The 14,211-nt window shown below is 42.3% G+C and overlaps 1 protein-coding gene across 1 annotated transcript in view; it reads right to left on the bottom strand.

Moving 5' to 3' along the window:
• Window positions 1-6,666: 6,666 nt before the first annotated feature.
• Window positions 6,667-14,211, bottom strand: part of LOC126988719 (structure-specific endonuclease subunit slx1-like) — a 30,083-nt gene continuing 22,538 nt past the window's right edge. Inside the window, exon 7 of the mRNA XM_050847080.1 lies at window positions 6,667-6,707. The gene's annotated coding sequence lies outside the window, so the exon portion shown is untranslated. The remainder of the gene's footprint in view (window positions 6,708-14,211) is intronic.

Raw genomic sequence — 14,211 nt, 5'->3', positions numbered from 1 at the left:
CTCTCCTTCATCAGCAGCTGACAAGGACTAATGTTACCTGACGAGACCCCGCCCCCTGCACCCCCCATCGCTTCCCCTCCCCCCTGCCCCGGCCTTACACCTGTGGACGGAGGGGGGTAGAGGGGGTAGGGGGGTTGAGGTCATAAATAGATACCGCGTGGTTATAGAAGTGGTGGTGGTGATGGTGATGGTGGTGGTGGTGGTGATGGTGGTGGTGGTGGTGGTGATGGTGATGATGGTGGTGATGGTGGTGGTGATGGTGATGGTGGTGGTGATGGTGATGATGGTGATGGTGGTGGTGGTGATGATGGTGGTGATGGTGATGGTGGTGGTGATGGTGGTGATGGTGGTGAGCTTGGGTATATAGTGACTCCAATGTATGATATATTGTTTGTGTGTGTGTTTGTTTGTTTATTACCCGCGTAGTGAGATGATGTTTGTTTCCAACTTGTTAAAAAATAATAAACAAATAAATAAATAAAAACAAAACAAAAAATAATAAAATACAGAACATTCTACGATACGACAATTTATCACGATGAAGAATTTGATGTTGTTTTTATAGTGTGTGTGTGTGTGTGTGTGTGTGTGTGTGTGTGTGTGTGTGTGTGTGTGTGTGTGTGTGTGTGTGTGTGTGTCACGTTTGTCTGTCCACACTCGACGAAATGAACAGCGTTGCCCCCTAAGATTTATACCCAATAATTATTCTACTTCGAGAGAGATGAAAGGTAGAGGAAGGGGTGGGGGGAGTGGGAGAGGGGGAGGTGGTGGGTTGGTATCATAAGACACTCTCGGTTCTCATATCAGCTATTTCTAAAGGTCAAAGAGGGGGTCAGTCAGGTTCTAATGACTGTTTCTTCAGGTTCATGGTACAGAGGAAGGGTCAAACTGCCACCAGGGTCATAAAACTACCCCTGGAAATGCCCACAACTCCTACGAAAGCCTTGTCAAATATGCGTTCTTGGGCGGCGGTGGATCTGTGGGCCATCCTGCATAACGGTTTTCCTTGGTCACTCAGACTTGCCCTGACTGCTAACAACATCACTCTCATGGCCTTTCGTGGGATTTGGTCACTGACACTTTTCCATCGACTGGGGATTGAGGAAGAAGCTGGGAGTAGAGATCTAAGGATGGAAGTTAGGGATTGGGGGTTGAGGTAGATGCTGGGGCCAGGTATTTGGGGTCGAGGATTGGGGATTGAAGTACGGACAGGGGATAGATATTGGGGGTCTAGGATGGAGGTTGGGGATTGGGGGTTGAGGTAGAGGCTGGAGACAGGTATTTGGGGTCGAGGATGGAGGATGAGGATTGGGGACTGAGGTAGAGGCTGGAGACAGGTATTTGGGGTCGAGGATCTAGGATGGGGATTGGGGGCTGAGGTAGAGACTTGGGACAGGTATTTGGGGTCGAGGATGGACGTTGGGGATTGGGGATTGAGAAAGAGGCTGGGGATAGAGATTTTGGGTAGAGGATAGATGGGGATTGGGGATTGAGGAACAGATTGGGGATAGATATTTGGGGTCTATGATGGAGGTTGGGGATTGGGGAGGTAGATGCTGGGGAAAGGTATTTGGGGTCGAGGATGTAAGGTGGGGATTGGGGATTGAGAATGAGGCTGGGGATAGAGATTTTGGGTAGAGGATAGATGGGGATTGGGGATTGAGGAACAGATTGGGGATAGATATTTGGGGTCTAGGATGGAGGCTGGGGATTGGGGATTAGGGAGGTAGATGCTGGGGACAGGTATTTGGGGTCGAGGATGAAAGTTTGGGATTGGGGATTTAGGAAGAGGCTGGGGATAGAGACTTGGGATATAGGATAGAGCATGGGGATTGGGTGATTGAGTAACAGATTGGGGATAGATATTTGGGGTCTAGGATGGAGGTTGTGGATTGGGGATTGAGGTAGAGGCTGGGGATAGAGATTTGGGATATAGGATGGATTTGGGATTGGGGATTGAAGTAGAGATTGGGGGTAGAGACTTGAGCAACCAATCCAGGACCAACAGAAAACTTACCCAATCCCAAACTTAGGACATGGATTAGGGATTGAGGTAGAGATTGGGGGTAGAGATATGAACAACCTTCCCAAGAATCAACAGAAAACTTACCCAATCCCAAACTTAGGACATGGATTAGGGATTGAGGTAGAGATTGGGGTAGAGACTTGAGCAACCTTCCCAAGAATCAACAGAAAACTTACCTAACCCCCAAACAGGACATGGATTAGGGATTGAGGTAGAGATTGGTGGTTATTATGAGCAACCAATCCAGGACCAACAGAAAACTTACCCAATCCCAAACTTAGGACATGGATTAGGGATTGAGGTAGAGATTGGTGGTTAATATGAGCAACCAATCCAGGACCAACAGAAAACTTACCCAATCCCAAACTTAGGACATGGATTAGGGATTGAGGTAGAGACTGGTGGTAGAAACTTGAGCAACGTAACAAAGAATCAACAGAAAACTTACCTAACCCCAAACTCAGGACATGGATTAGGGATTAAGGTTGAGATTGGGGGTAGAATATATGAGCAAGCCTACCAGGACCACCATAGCACCTACCTAACCCCAAAACCTTGTACAAGTGTGCCGCGCCGCTCCCAAACACGCGAGTCACACCACACAAGTGCCCATTGTGCCGCGCGAAGGTTATCCAGCACCGACACGTGACAGCCGCAGAGTACAGGCCGGGGTTATCTTGTATAGTTTAATCGATTGTTCTTGTGTTGTAAGGGTTTAGGGCAACGTTGCCAAACTGTCGTACACTGAACATTGCATTTATAATTTTTAGGCTTCAAGACTATCGTAACCACACAAATAACGATGGGAATTTAAAGTTAGCGTAAAAACTGTTAAATGTTGATGGGTTTCGTCCTATTTTGCTATAGTTATCGGTCAGAAACTACAAAAATCCAGTGCGCTGAGTACGATAATTTGGCAATGCTGGTTTAGGGACTTATCAGTAGGGTATTATATTATGTGTATCGTACCTTTTGCGACACACACACACACACACACACACACACACACCACTCAGCCCTCACCCACAACAACAAAAGCGCAAATCACAACACACGAGGGTCAATCTATGTTGCCAAGAGTCAGCTGAGAAACGAAAATTGAGATGTGACGCCACTGTCAAGGGTGATGTGTGTGTGTGTGTGTGTGTGTGTGTGTGTGTGTGTGTGTAGAGAAGCGTCTGGTTAGCATTGCAACAGAAGCATGCACTCGAGGCAGAGAGAGAGAGAGAGAGAGAGAGAGAGAGAGAGAGAGAGAGAGACACACACACACACACACACACACACACACACACACACACACACACACACAGAGAGAGAGAGAGAGAGAGAGAGAGAGAGAGAGAGAGAGAGAGAGAGAGAGAGAGAGAGAGAGACACACACACACACACACACACACACACACACACACACAGAGAGAGAGAGAGAGAGAGAGAGAGAGAGAGAGAGAGAGAGAGAGAGAGAGAGAGAGACACACACACACACACACACACACACACACACATGCACAGTTAAGTTTAGTTAGTAGTTCAATGACCACAGCTTTACACACACATAAAAAAAATAAAAAAAATCACACATTACGTCCAGAACATGAAGAATAAGCTGAATTAAAGTTTATGTATAATTAAAATACTGTAGTCCACAATAATTAAAAAGTAATACATCACAAAGAACTTGCAAGAAAATAAAACCTCTAAATATACAAGTCTCTCTCTCTCTCTCTCTCTCTTCCATATTGTACAACTTTCATCTCCTGTATCGAACATCACTGAGAACATCTTGCGGAATCAGTGATGTTATTTTGCAAAACTTTACATAAACTTTACATATCCCCTCTTCATTCTCCTCTTTCTCTCTCTCTCTCTCTCTCTCTCTCTCTCTCTCTCTCTCTCTCTCTCACACACACACACACACACACACTGCTTCGTGGTCGAGTGGATAACACGTCGGAGCGCCACACGCTAGGATGATATTCACGTCTTGCACAAGCCGCAATATTTTTCGCAGACAGAATCGGTTACAGTTCCCCCTTAAGCAAGACAAAGAGAGAGTGAGGTCCCAGCAGTACAAATAAATCCATACAATGAGCTGAATAAAACTTACGAAGGATATATGGAGTTTTGGAAAGTTTTGTTTAGTCGGCGCAACATCTGTGGTCATATGCCGGAGAGAGACAGAAGGGGAAGGAATCATAGGAGAATGGAACAGATATCAGGAGACGGGACACAACCCCCGATTAATACCTGGTACCCATGCATTCACTGCTGGGTGGACAGGGGCGTAGGGTATCGGAAAAGCCGCCCAAATTTTTCCACTCCGCCCGGGAATCGAACTCGATTGTGAGCCGAGTGTGCTAACCACTGCACCACGAAGCCCCCTGAAATATTAAGTACAAGAGGAGAGTATTGGAGAATGGAGGACATTTTTAATATGGTCCTGATTCTATTATTTTACAACAAAGGAGACAGCTCAAGGGCACAAAAAAAGGAAACAATAATAAAAAAAAGCCCGCTACTCGCTGCTCCTAAAAAAAAAAAAAAAATCAAGAGGTGGCCGAAAGAGAGGTCAATTTCGCCTTGTTGTGTACATATTTGATGATGACAACGAAGGAGACAGCTCAAGGGCACAAAAAAAGGAAACAATAATTATAAGAAAAAGCCCGCTACTCGCTGCTCCTAAAAAAAAAAGACTCAAAAGAGGTGCCCGAAAGAGAGGTCAATTTGATGGTGGTGGTGGTGGTGGTGGTGAGGAGGGTAGAGGGTGTGTTGCAGGGTCAAGGGGTCTGTGAGGGGTTTGAGAGGTCCAAGATGACAACTATGACAAGACAAGCATCTAAAATGTCACTAATATGTCCCAGTACGGTTTTCTGATCCTCTCTCTCTCTCTCTCTCTCTCTCTCTCTCTCTCTCTCTCTCTCTCTCTCTCTCTCTCTCTCTCTAACCAGCCGTATCTCTCTCCCTCAAACACTCATATATCAATCCCAGTCCTTTCCTTTTCATTTCCTCACTTTTCATTCCTTCACAATATATAACCCGAAGTATCAAAACCATTACTCTAACTATGATTCTCTCTCTGATTGCTTCATAAATATATATATATATATATATATATATATATATATATATATATATATATATATATATATATAATAGATAGATAGATAGATAGATAGAAAGATTTATTGATTGATAAATAAAGATAAATAGAAAGATTGATTGATTGATAAATAGATAGATAAATAGAAAGATTGACTGATTGATTGATTGAAGCTGGAAAACAAGTAAGGTGATAAGTTCTCGAATCAAACATACCAACAGTCTTACAATATGCAAGCCACGCAAGAAGTGAGCAAAATCTCTCTCTCTCTCTCTCTCTCTCTCTCTCTCTCTCTCTCTCTCTCTCTCTCTCTCTCATAATATAGATAAGAATATTAAAGAACTGAGAAGCCTTGTTGTGTACGAGGAGATTGATGACACAGACTGCACTATACATATAATTTTCACCAACGTTGTAGTGCGAGAAAGGAATAACCTCCAACCTTCAGGCATTCAGTGAGACACGGCTGATTGACTTATATGCCCTAAAGTACGTAATGGCAATACATATATCGATGCATCTAAACTGTTTATGGACGATAACACGATAAGCGAACAAAATATTGGCGCTTAGTTTAAAGAGCAAACACATTATCATAGCGACTTTTTTTTCAACCTTACTGTAAAGAAGAAAAAAAAACTGACCTTCTTGTGCGGCGATGGAACAAACTCCCCCGCCTTCCGTGCCTCTGCAACACAATAGATACATTCAAAATTATTAATCTCGACACCCACTTCTTTCCTCTTAATACTCGCTAAGGCAAAAATAAATAAATAAATAAAAAAACTAACCTTCTTGTGCTGCGATGGAACAAGCTCCCCGCCTTCCGTGACCCTGCAACACAATAGACACATTCAAAATTATTAATCTCGACACCCACTTCTTTCCTCTTAATACTCGCTAAGGCAAAAATAAATAAATAAATAAAAAAACTAACCTTCTTGTGCTGCGGTGGAACAAGCTCCCCGCCTTCCGTGACCCTGCAACACAATAGACACATTCAAAATTATTAATCTCGACCGCCACTTCTTTCCTCTTAATACTCGCTAAGGCAAAAATAAATAAATAAATAAATAAATAAAAAAAAACTAACCTCCTTGTGCTGCGATGGAACAAGCTCCCCGCCTTCCGTGACCCTGCAACACAATAGACATATTCAAAATTATTAATCTCGACACCCACTTCTTTCCTCTTAATACTCGCTAAGGCAAAAATAAATAAATAAATAAATAAAAACTATCCTTCTTGTGCTGCGATGGAACAAGCTCCCCAAACTTCCGTGACCCTGCAACACAATAGATACATTCAAAATTATTAATCTCGACACCCACTTCTTTCCTCTTAATACTCGCTAAGGCAAAAATAAATAAATAAATAAATAAATAAAAAAAACTAACCTCCTTGTGCTGCGATGGAACAAGCTCCCCAAACTTCCGTGACCCTGCAACACAATAGATACATTCAAAATTGTTTATCTCGACCGCCACTTCTTTCCTCTTAATACTCGCTAAGGCAAAAATAAATAAATAAATAAAAAAAACTAACCTTGTGCTGCGATGGAACAAGCTCCCCGCCTTCCGTGCCTCTGCAACACAATAGATACATTCAAAATTGTTTATCTCGACCGCCACTTCTTTCCTCTTAATACTCGCTAAGGCAGAGATGCATCAATGTCTTGGTGAACGTCTGATATCGTTACACTCAAGTTTAGGGACAGACCACCTCGCCTGAACCTTTTAGAATCTGTGTGGTCTGAACGCTCTCTCTCTCTCTCTCTCTCTCTCTCTCTCTCTCTCTGTGTGTGTGTGTGTGTGTGTGTGTGTGTGTGTGTGAGAGAGAGAGAGAGAGAGAGAGAGAGAGTCACGTAAGCACTTTCTACTCTATTCTCCACTTGAAATGAACGTGTGAGATGTAAAGAAGAGCACACATATCATACCCTCAACTACTGTCCTGTGTGTGTGTGTGTGTGTGTGTGTGTGTGTGTGTGTGTGTGTAATGAAAACAGCAATATCAAATGTACACAACAATAAACATAAATAAAAACAACAATAAACAGTAATAATAACGATAATAACAATAATAAGTAGAAGAAGAAGAAGAAGTAGAAGAAGAAGATGATGAAGAAGAAGAAGAAGAAGAGAAACAACAACAACAATAATAATAATAATAATAATAATAATAATAATAATAATAATAATAATAATAATAATAATAATAATAATAATAATAATAATAATAATAATAATAATAATAATAATAATAATAATAATAATAATAACAACAACAACAACAACAACAACAACAACAACAGTAAACGGTTTATCAGCAACACAAAACTCAAAGTAATCTTAAAAAAAAAAAAAAGTGATAGAGGAATTAAAAAAACAATCCTAACTGAACCATAAACAAATACAACGATAGCTTACAAGGGTTACTTTCAGCTCGACAAACAGTACACATTTACACTGCACTGATATACCACACATCATAGACTGCGCACCACACTCACTTTGTTTATGTTATGCCCATCCCCGGCGGAGTGAGAGAGCAGAGGGGTCACTGTTGCCTGGTGAAGCTGGGAAGGGAGGGTGAGGGGGAGACATTTTTTTTTTTTTTACGTCGTGGCCTATTGCGCCGCTAAGCTTCTTCCCGGTGGATCCTGATGATCGGCGAGTGTTTATAATGGCGCCATCTTGCATTGGCTCATGACGCCCTCCCGGAGCTCATCTTTAATCCTAGAATCTAGAGTCCGGGTTGATAGGTGGTCTTCTGGACAGCATGTGGGTAGTTTTGAGCCACTCGGCGGCGGATGAAAAATCCCAGCTTGGTGGCACCGGGCGGGGATTGAGCTCGTCGTCCTGAACGCGGCGCCGTCACGCTATCCATTCAGCCACGGTAGTGAGGATATTGCAGCACAGGATCGGTGTTCTCATTCGCTTACACCTCTCATGTTATATTTCCAAAGGTCAAGGAGATTAATTGGGTTTTCATGAGTGTTTTTTCACATTCAGGGTACAGAAGAAGGGACCCAATACCTCCAAGGTCATTAAGATACCCCTGGAAATGCACAAAACGCCTACGAAAGCCTTGTCAGATATGTGGACTTGGGTGCTGAATACGACCCAGAGCCATATAATAAGAGAGTTCTGACACCTTCTACGACCCAGAGCCATATAATAAGAGAGTTCAGACACCTTCTACGACCCAGAGCCATATAAGAGAGATCAGACACCTTCTACGACCCAGAGCCATAATTTATTATAAGAGAGTTCTGACACCTTCTACGACCCAGAGCCATATAAGAGAGTTCAGACACCTTCTACGACCCAGTGCCATATAATAAGAGAGTTCAGACACCTTCTACGACCCAGAGCCATATAAGAGAGATCAGACACCTTCTACGACCCAGAGCCATATAATAAGAGAGTTCTGACACCTTCTACGACCCAGAGCCATATAAGAGAGTTCTGACACCTTCTACGACCCAGAGCCATATAATAAGAGTTCTGACACCTTCTACGACCCAGAGCCATATAAGAGAGTTCAGACACCTTCTACGACCCAGAGCCATATAATAAGAGTTCTGACACCTTCTACGACCCAGGGCCATATAAGAGAGTTCTGACACCTTCTACGACCCAGGGCCATATAAGAGAGTTCTGACACCTTCTACGACCCAGAGCCATATAAGAGAGTTCAGACACCTTCTACGACCCAGAGCCATATAAGAGAGTTCAGACACCTTCTACGACCCAGAGCCATATAAGAGAGTTCAGACACCTTCTACGACCCAGAGCCAAATAAGAGAGATCAGACACCTTCTACGACCCAGAGCAATATAATAGAGAGTTCTGACACCTTCTTCACAAGCGCCATGTTCTTACCAAAGGAGTCGGGGTGAAATGCAAACGGATGCCGATACAATAGGAGAGTAATGGGGTATATTCGTCCTTACCAGATGTCACCACCGACTACGTCTTTGGGCCCACGAAGCTTGAACTATTCTTACAACTATCGTGAATTACCTGTTTCTCGGGGACTTGTAACAACTACACTTCAATATAATAAGTGATATTGTTGTTCATAAAAATGTAGTTGATCGTTCTTGTTGTTTTAGTTATTGGTAAATGAGAGAATATGAATGATCGTTGCAAGGTTCGCCTCACTAAAAACCTTTCTTGCCCTGTAAAATCAAGCAGGATTGGTCTTTTTTAAACATATTTATAATACAACATTTGCTGAGTACCTGCTTTGGGTGTATCAGTCTTGCCGTCGACGAAATATATCAAAAAATCATTATAGGGCTGAAGAAGACGAGAAAAAGATCTAAGTTATGTTGAATAGGAAGATAAAACATAGGCAAGAGATAGAAACATATAGAGAAAATGAAACAAACAGATGAGAAAGGGGGAAATGAAAGGAATGAAGAATACGAGAAAAAGATCAATGTAATGTTGAATAGGAAGATAAAATATAGGTAAGAGATAGGAACATATAGAGAAAATGAAACAAACAGAGGAGAAAGGGGGAAATGAAAGGAATGAAGAATACGAGAAAAAGATCTAAGTAATGTTGAATAGGAAGATAAAACATAGGTAAGAGATAGCAACATATAGAGAAAATGAAACAGGGGAGAACGGGGGAAATGGAAGGGCTACAGAAAACGAAAATGTCTACGTAATGTTATAAAAGGAAGCTAAAACAATACTGGATGGGAAGATAAGGAGAATTAAGGAAACAAACAAAAGAGAGGAGAGCGAGAGAGGAAGATACAAGCGTTGAAGGCTACACCATGGAGTTAAATATGTGAGTGTGGGGGTCGGGGGGTAGGGGGGGGGAGTGTAAAGAGATGAGATGGCGAAGACGGAGATGATGATGCAGCGATGAGGTAGTGGGATGCTGAGGGATGCTGTGCCCCGAGCCTGGTTAAAGTTTGAAGGTTACGAAAATCCTCGCTGCATATGTTAGGGAGATGGTATGCAGGCTCCTAGATCGGGGAGAGGGAGAAGGAAAAGAAGAAGGATGATGATAATGAAGGATAAGGAAAAGAAGTAGAAGAAGGTGATGATAATAATGAGGAAGAGGAAGAAGAAGAAGAAGAAGAAGAGGGTAATGATAATGATGATGAGAAAAAAGAAGAAGAAGAAGAAGATGATGATGATGATGATGATGATGAAGAAGAAGTGATGCAACAATCAGCCGCTAACTCAAGTAAAGGACATCGATATCTTGGAGAATTTCACGCACCTTGGTAGTGTAGTGCATAACAACGGGTCAAGAACGCGTGCAGGAGACTGGCTTGGCCCACGGTGGTATGGACACACTCAGCACGAGTATATGGCGTCATCGATATCCGTCTATGTGGATAAAAATTCAGATCTTGTGTTGAACCTTAAACAGTGACTTGAAGAGGCGGAGTGATGCCTTTGGTTATAAGTGCCTAAGCAGAACCTTGGGATATCCCTGGAAAGGCTTGTGTCAATTCGGCGCTTGCTCCGGGAGACTGCTTCGAGGCATATTACACCTACTTGGTTCGTGAATACCAACTCGGTTATGCGGGCATGTGGCTCGCTACCCAGAAGCCGACCCTGCTCACCGGGTTGTTTCTGTAAGAGACAACCACGAGTGGAGTAGGCCAAGGGGACGCTCACAAAGCTCGTGGGTTGAGCAGGATTGGGCAGGCTATTTCGGTTTCGGCCACATAATTTCTCTTTTTCCACAAAGGCAGCTAAAGATGATGTGCTCTAAGCTTTTTTATTCGAAGCATAAACCTCCACAAAGGCGAAGTAAAACGCGTGTACGGCATATTTGGTACAGTACATTCGTAAAAATGAGACAGCTGCAACACACATGCGACCATCGTTTCCGCTCTAAAAGGATGTTAATAATATATACTCGAGTATATATAGGAAATTACCACAGACAAATAACCATGAACTTATATTAGTAAGAATATTGGCATTGAAAATCAATATGTATGGTAAACACGACTTTTTTGTGGATGCCACTCGGCAGAGCGTGACGCTTTGTCCAACTGTAAATTAAGCCAGCCAGTGACCCCTGAAAACAATGAGTCAGTGACCATTGCCATTGAGCAGGTCGATGGTTCCTGCAAATTGCAATGAGGTATATATAGGATGGGAAAGGGGCCTGCATGGAGACTTGCTCGGTGGATCCTCGGGGATGTCGTCGTAGGGTGGGCGAGGCAACGCCTTCTACCCCTGGCGTATGCCACCATTGACTGGCTGAGAGAAGATACGAGGAGATAAAATAAAATGTAGGTCCATAAGTTGCCTTGTGTAGGCTGCCTGACCTCTCGCAGACTCGTTATCTTATTTTGTAACGTTCCCTTTACTCTTGAGAAAGGAGGAATTAACAACTATAGGAAAGTGGAGAGAAAAGACATGGGCTGGTATTACAAGACAATTTCCCTTCTCATCTCAGCTATTTCTAAAGGTCAAAGGGGGATATCAATCAGGTTCTAATGAGTGTTTGTTAGGCTCAGGGTACAGAAGAAGGGTCAAACTACCACCAGGGTCATAAAACTACTGGAAATGCCAACAACTCCTGCGAAAGCCTTGTCAAATAGGTGTTCTTGGGCGGCGAAATGTCTTATCATCCGACCCATGAAAACGCTACTTTTTTTAGTTGTTCGTGGGACTGGTCTCTGCGATGAACATGCTGGTAGATTAAAGAACACGTGACAGTGCTTTGCCTAAGTGGCACAGTGTGGAGTGGGGTAAGAAGTGCCGAACCGCGTGACGTCCTTAGTGCGGGGCTGACCACGGGAGGGTTCTGGAAAAGTCTACGGGCGCTGCATGGCCGGCGAGGCGAGGAGGAGCCTAGACACAGCCAGGACACCCAACGCTTCTCAAGGCCACCGAGGAGTGTGCTTGCCTGATTTCGAACTATGAGCCTCGATGGAAAGAGTATAGGTCGGTATTACCAGACATTCGCTTCTCTCATCAGCTATTTCTAAAGGTCAAAGAGGGGGTCAATCGGGTTTTAATGAGTGTTTCTTTAGGTTCACGGTACAGGAGAAGGGTCACACTACCACCAGGGCCATAAAACTACTCCTGGAAATGCCGACAACTCCCACGAAAGCCTTGTCAAATATGTGTTGCTGGACGAGGAAATATCTTATAATACGACTATATATCTTTCGGCCCTTCACTACAATGTTTCTAAGTTAATAATGACGCTGAGTGGAGTCAACGCGAAAAACGAGTAAATATCAAATAGAACACAGTCATTCGCCTTCAGGAGAGTTACTGTTACGAAAAAGGTCACTAACAACCTCAGGAAGAACGTAATGATATACCTGAGACTTACTTTTAAATATACCTGTCCCTTATAAATATACCTGTCCCTTACCTTTAAATATCCCTGTCCCTTAGCTTTAAATATCCCTGTCCCTTAGCTTTAAATATCCCTGTCCGTTAGCTTTGAATATACCTGTCCGTTAGCTTAAAATATACCTGTCCCTTAGCTTTGAATATACCTGGCTTAGCTTTAAATATCCCTGTCCCTTAGCTTTAAATATCCCTGTCCCTTAGCTTTAAATATCCCTGTCCCTTAGCTTTAAATATCCCTGTCCCTTAGCTTTAAATATCCCTGTCCCTTAGCTTTAAATATCCCTGTCCCTTAGCTTTAAATATCCCTGTCCCTTAGCTTTAAATATCCCTGTCCCTTAGCTTTAAATATCCCTGTCCCTTAGCTTTAAATATCCCTGTCCCTTAGCTTTAAATATACCTGTCCCTTAGCTTTAAATATACCTGTCCCTTAGCTTTAAATATCCCTGTCCCTTAGCTTTAAATATCCCTGTCCCTTAGCTTTAAATATCCCTGTCCGTTAGCTTTAAATATCCCTGTCCGTTAGCTTTAAATATACCTGTCCGTTAGCTTTAAATATCCCTGTCCGTTAGCTTTAAATATACCTGTCCGTTAGCTTTAAATATCCCTGTCCGTTAGCTTTAAATATACCTGTCCGTTAGCTTTAAATATACCTGTCCGTTAGCTTTAAATATCCTTGTCCCTTAGCTTTAAATATCCCTGTCCGTTAGCTTTAAATATCCTTGTCCCTTAGCTTTAAATATCCCTGTCCGTTAGCTTTAAATATACCTGTCCGTTAGCTTTAAATATCCCTGTCCGTTAGCTTTGAATATACCTGTCCGTTAGCTTTAAATATACCTGTCCGTTAGCTTTAAATATACCTGTCCGTTAGCTTTAAATATCCTTGTCCCTTAGCTTTAAATATCCCTGTCCGTTAGCTTTAAATATACCTGTCCGTTAGCTTTAAATATCCCTGTCCCTTAGCTTTAAATATCCCTGTCCCTTAGCTTTAAATATCCCTGTCCCTTAGCTTTAAATATCCCTGTCCGTTAGCTTTAAATATCCCTGTCCCTTAGCTTTAAATATCCCTGTCCCTTAGCTTTAAATATACCTGTCCCTTAGCTTTAAATATCCCTGTCCCTTAGCTTTAAATATCCCTGTCCCTTAGCTTTAAATATCCCTGTCCCTTAGCTTTAAATATCCCTGTCCCTTAGCTTTAAATATCCCTGTCCCTTAGCTTTAAATATACCTGTCCCTTAGCTTTAAATATCCCTGTCCCTTAGCTTTAAATATCCCTGTCCCTTAGCTTTAAATATACCTGTCCCTTACCTTTAAATACACCTGTCCGTTAGCTTTAAATATCCCTGTCCCTTAGCTTTAAATATACCTGTCCCTTATCTTTAAATATCCCTGTCCCTTACCTTTAAATATACCTAGCTTAGCTTTAAATATACCTGTCCCTTAGCGTTCCGAAAAAAAAAAAAATCTATTAACTTGCCAGACTCCCAAACATTCACTGACAACTAAGCTAACCTTTCTTATATATCTAAAACAAATGTCACGGATTCTACCTTGAACAAAAATTTATGTATCAGAGCAATTTGATAACAGATACTGATGCTATTTTTTTCACCGTCCCCTCCTTGCATAATACTTTGGAATGATGCCGAGCAGTATAAGACATCCACTATTTTCTTATATATGTTGAAATTGGTATACATTGCCATTAATACTATAAAAAAACTACCATTCCTACGA

Source organism: Eriocheir sinensis, chromosome 70 (assembly GCF_024679095.1).
Source record: "Eriocheir sinensis breed Jianghai 21 chromosome 70, ASM2467909v1, whole genome shotgun sequence".
Taxonomy (NCBI): domain Eukaryota; kingdom Metazoa; phylum Arthropoda; class Malacostraca; order Decapoda; family Varunidae; genus Eriocheir; species Eriocheir sinensis.
Note: the sequence above shows the minus strand (reverse complement) of the source record. Positions and strands in the feature narration are given on the sequence as shown.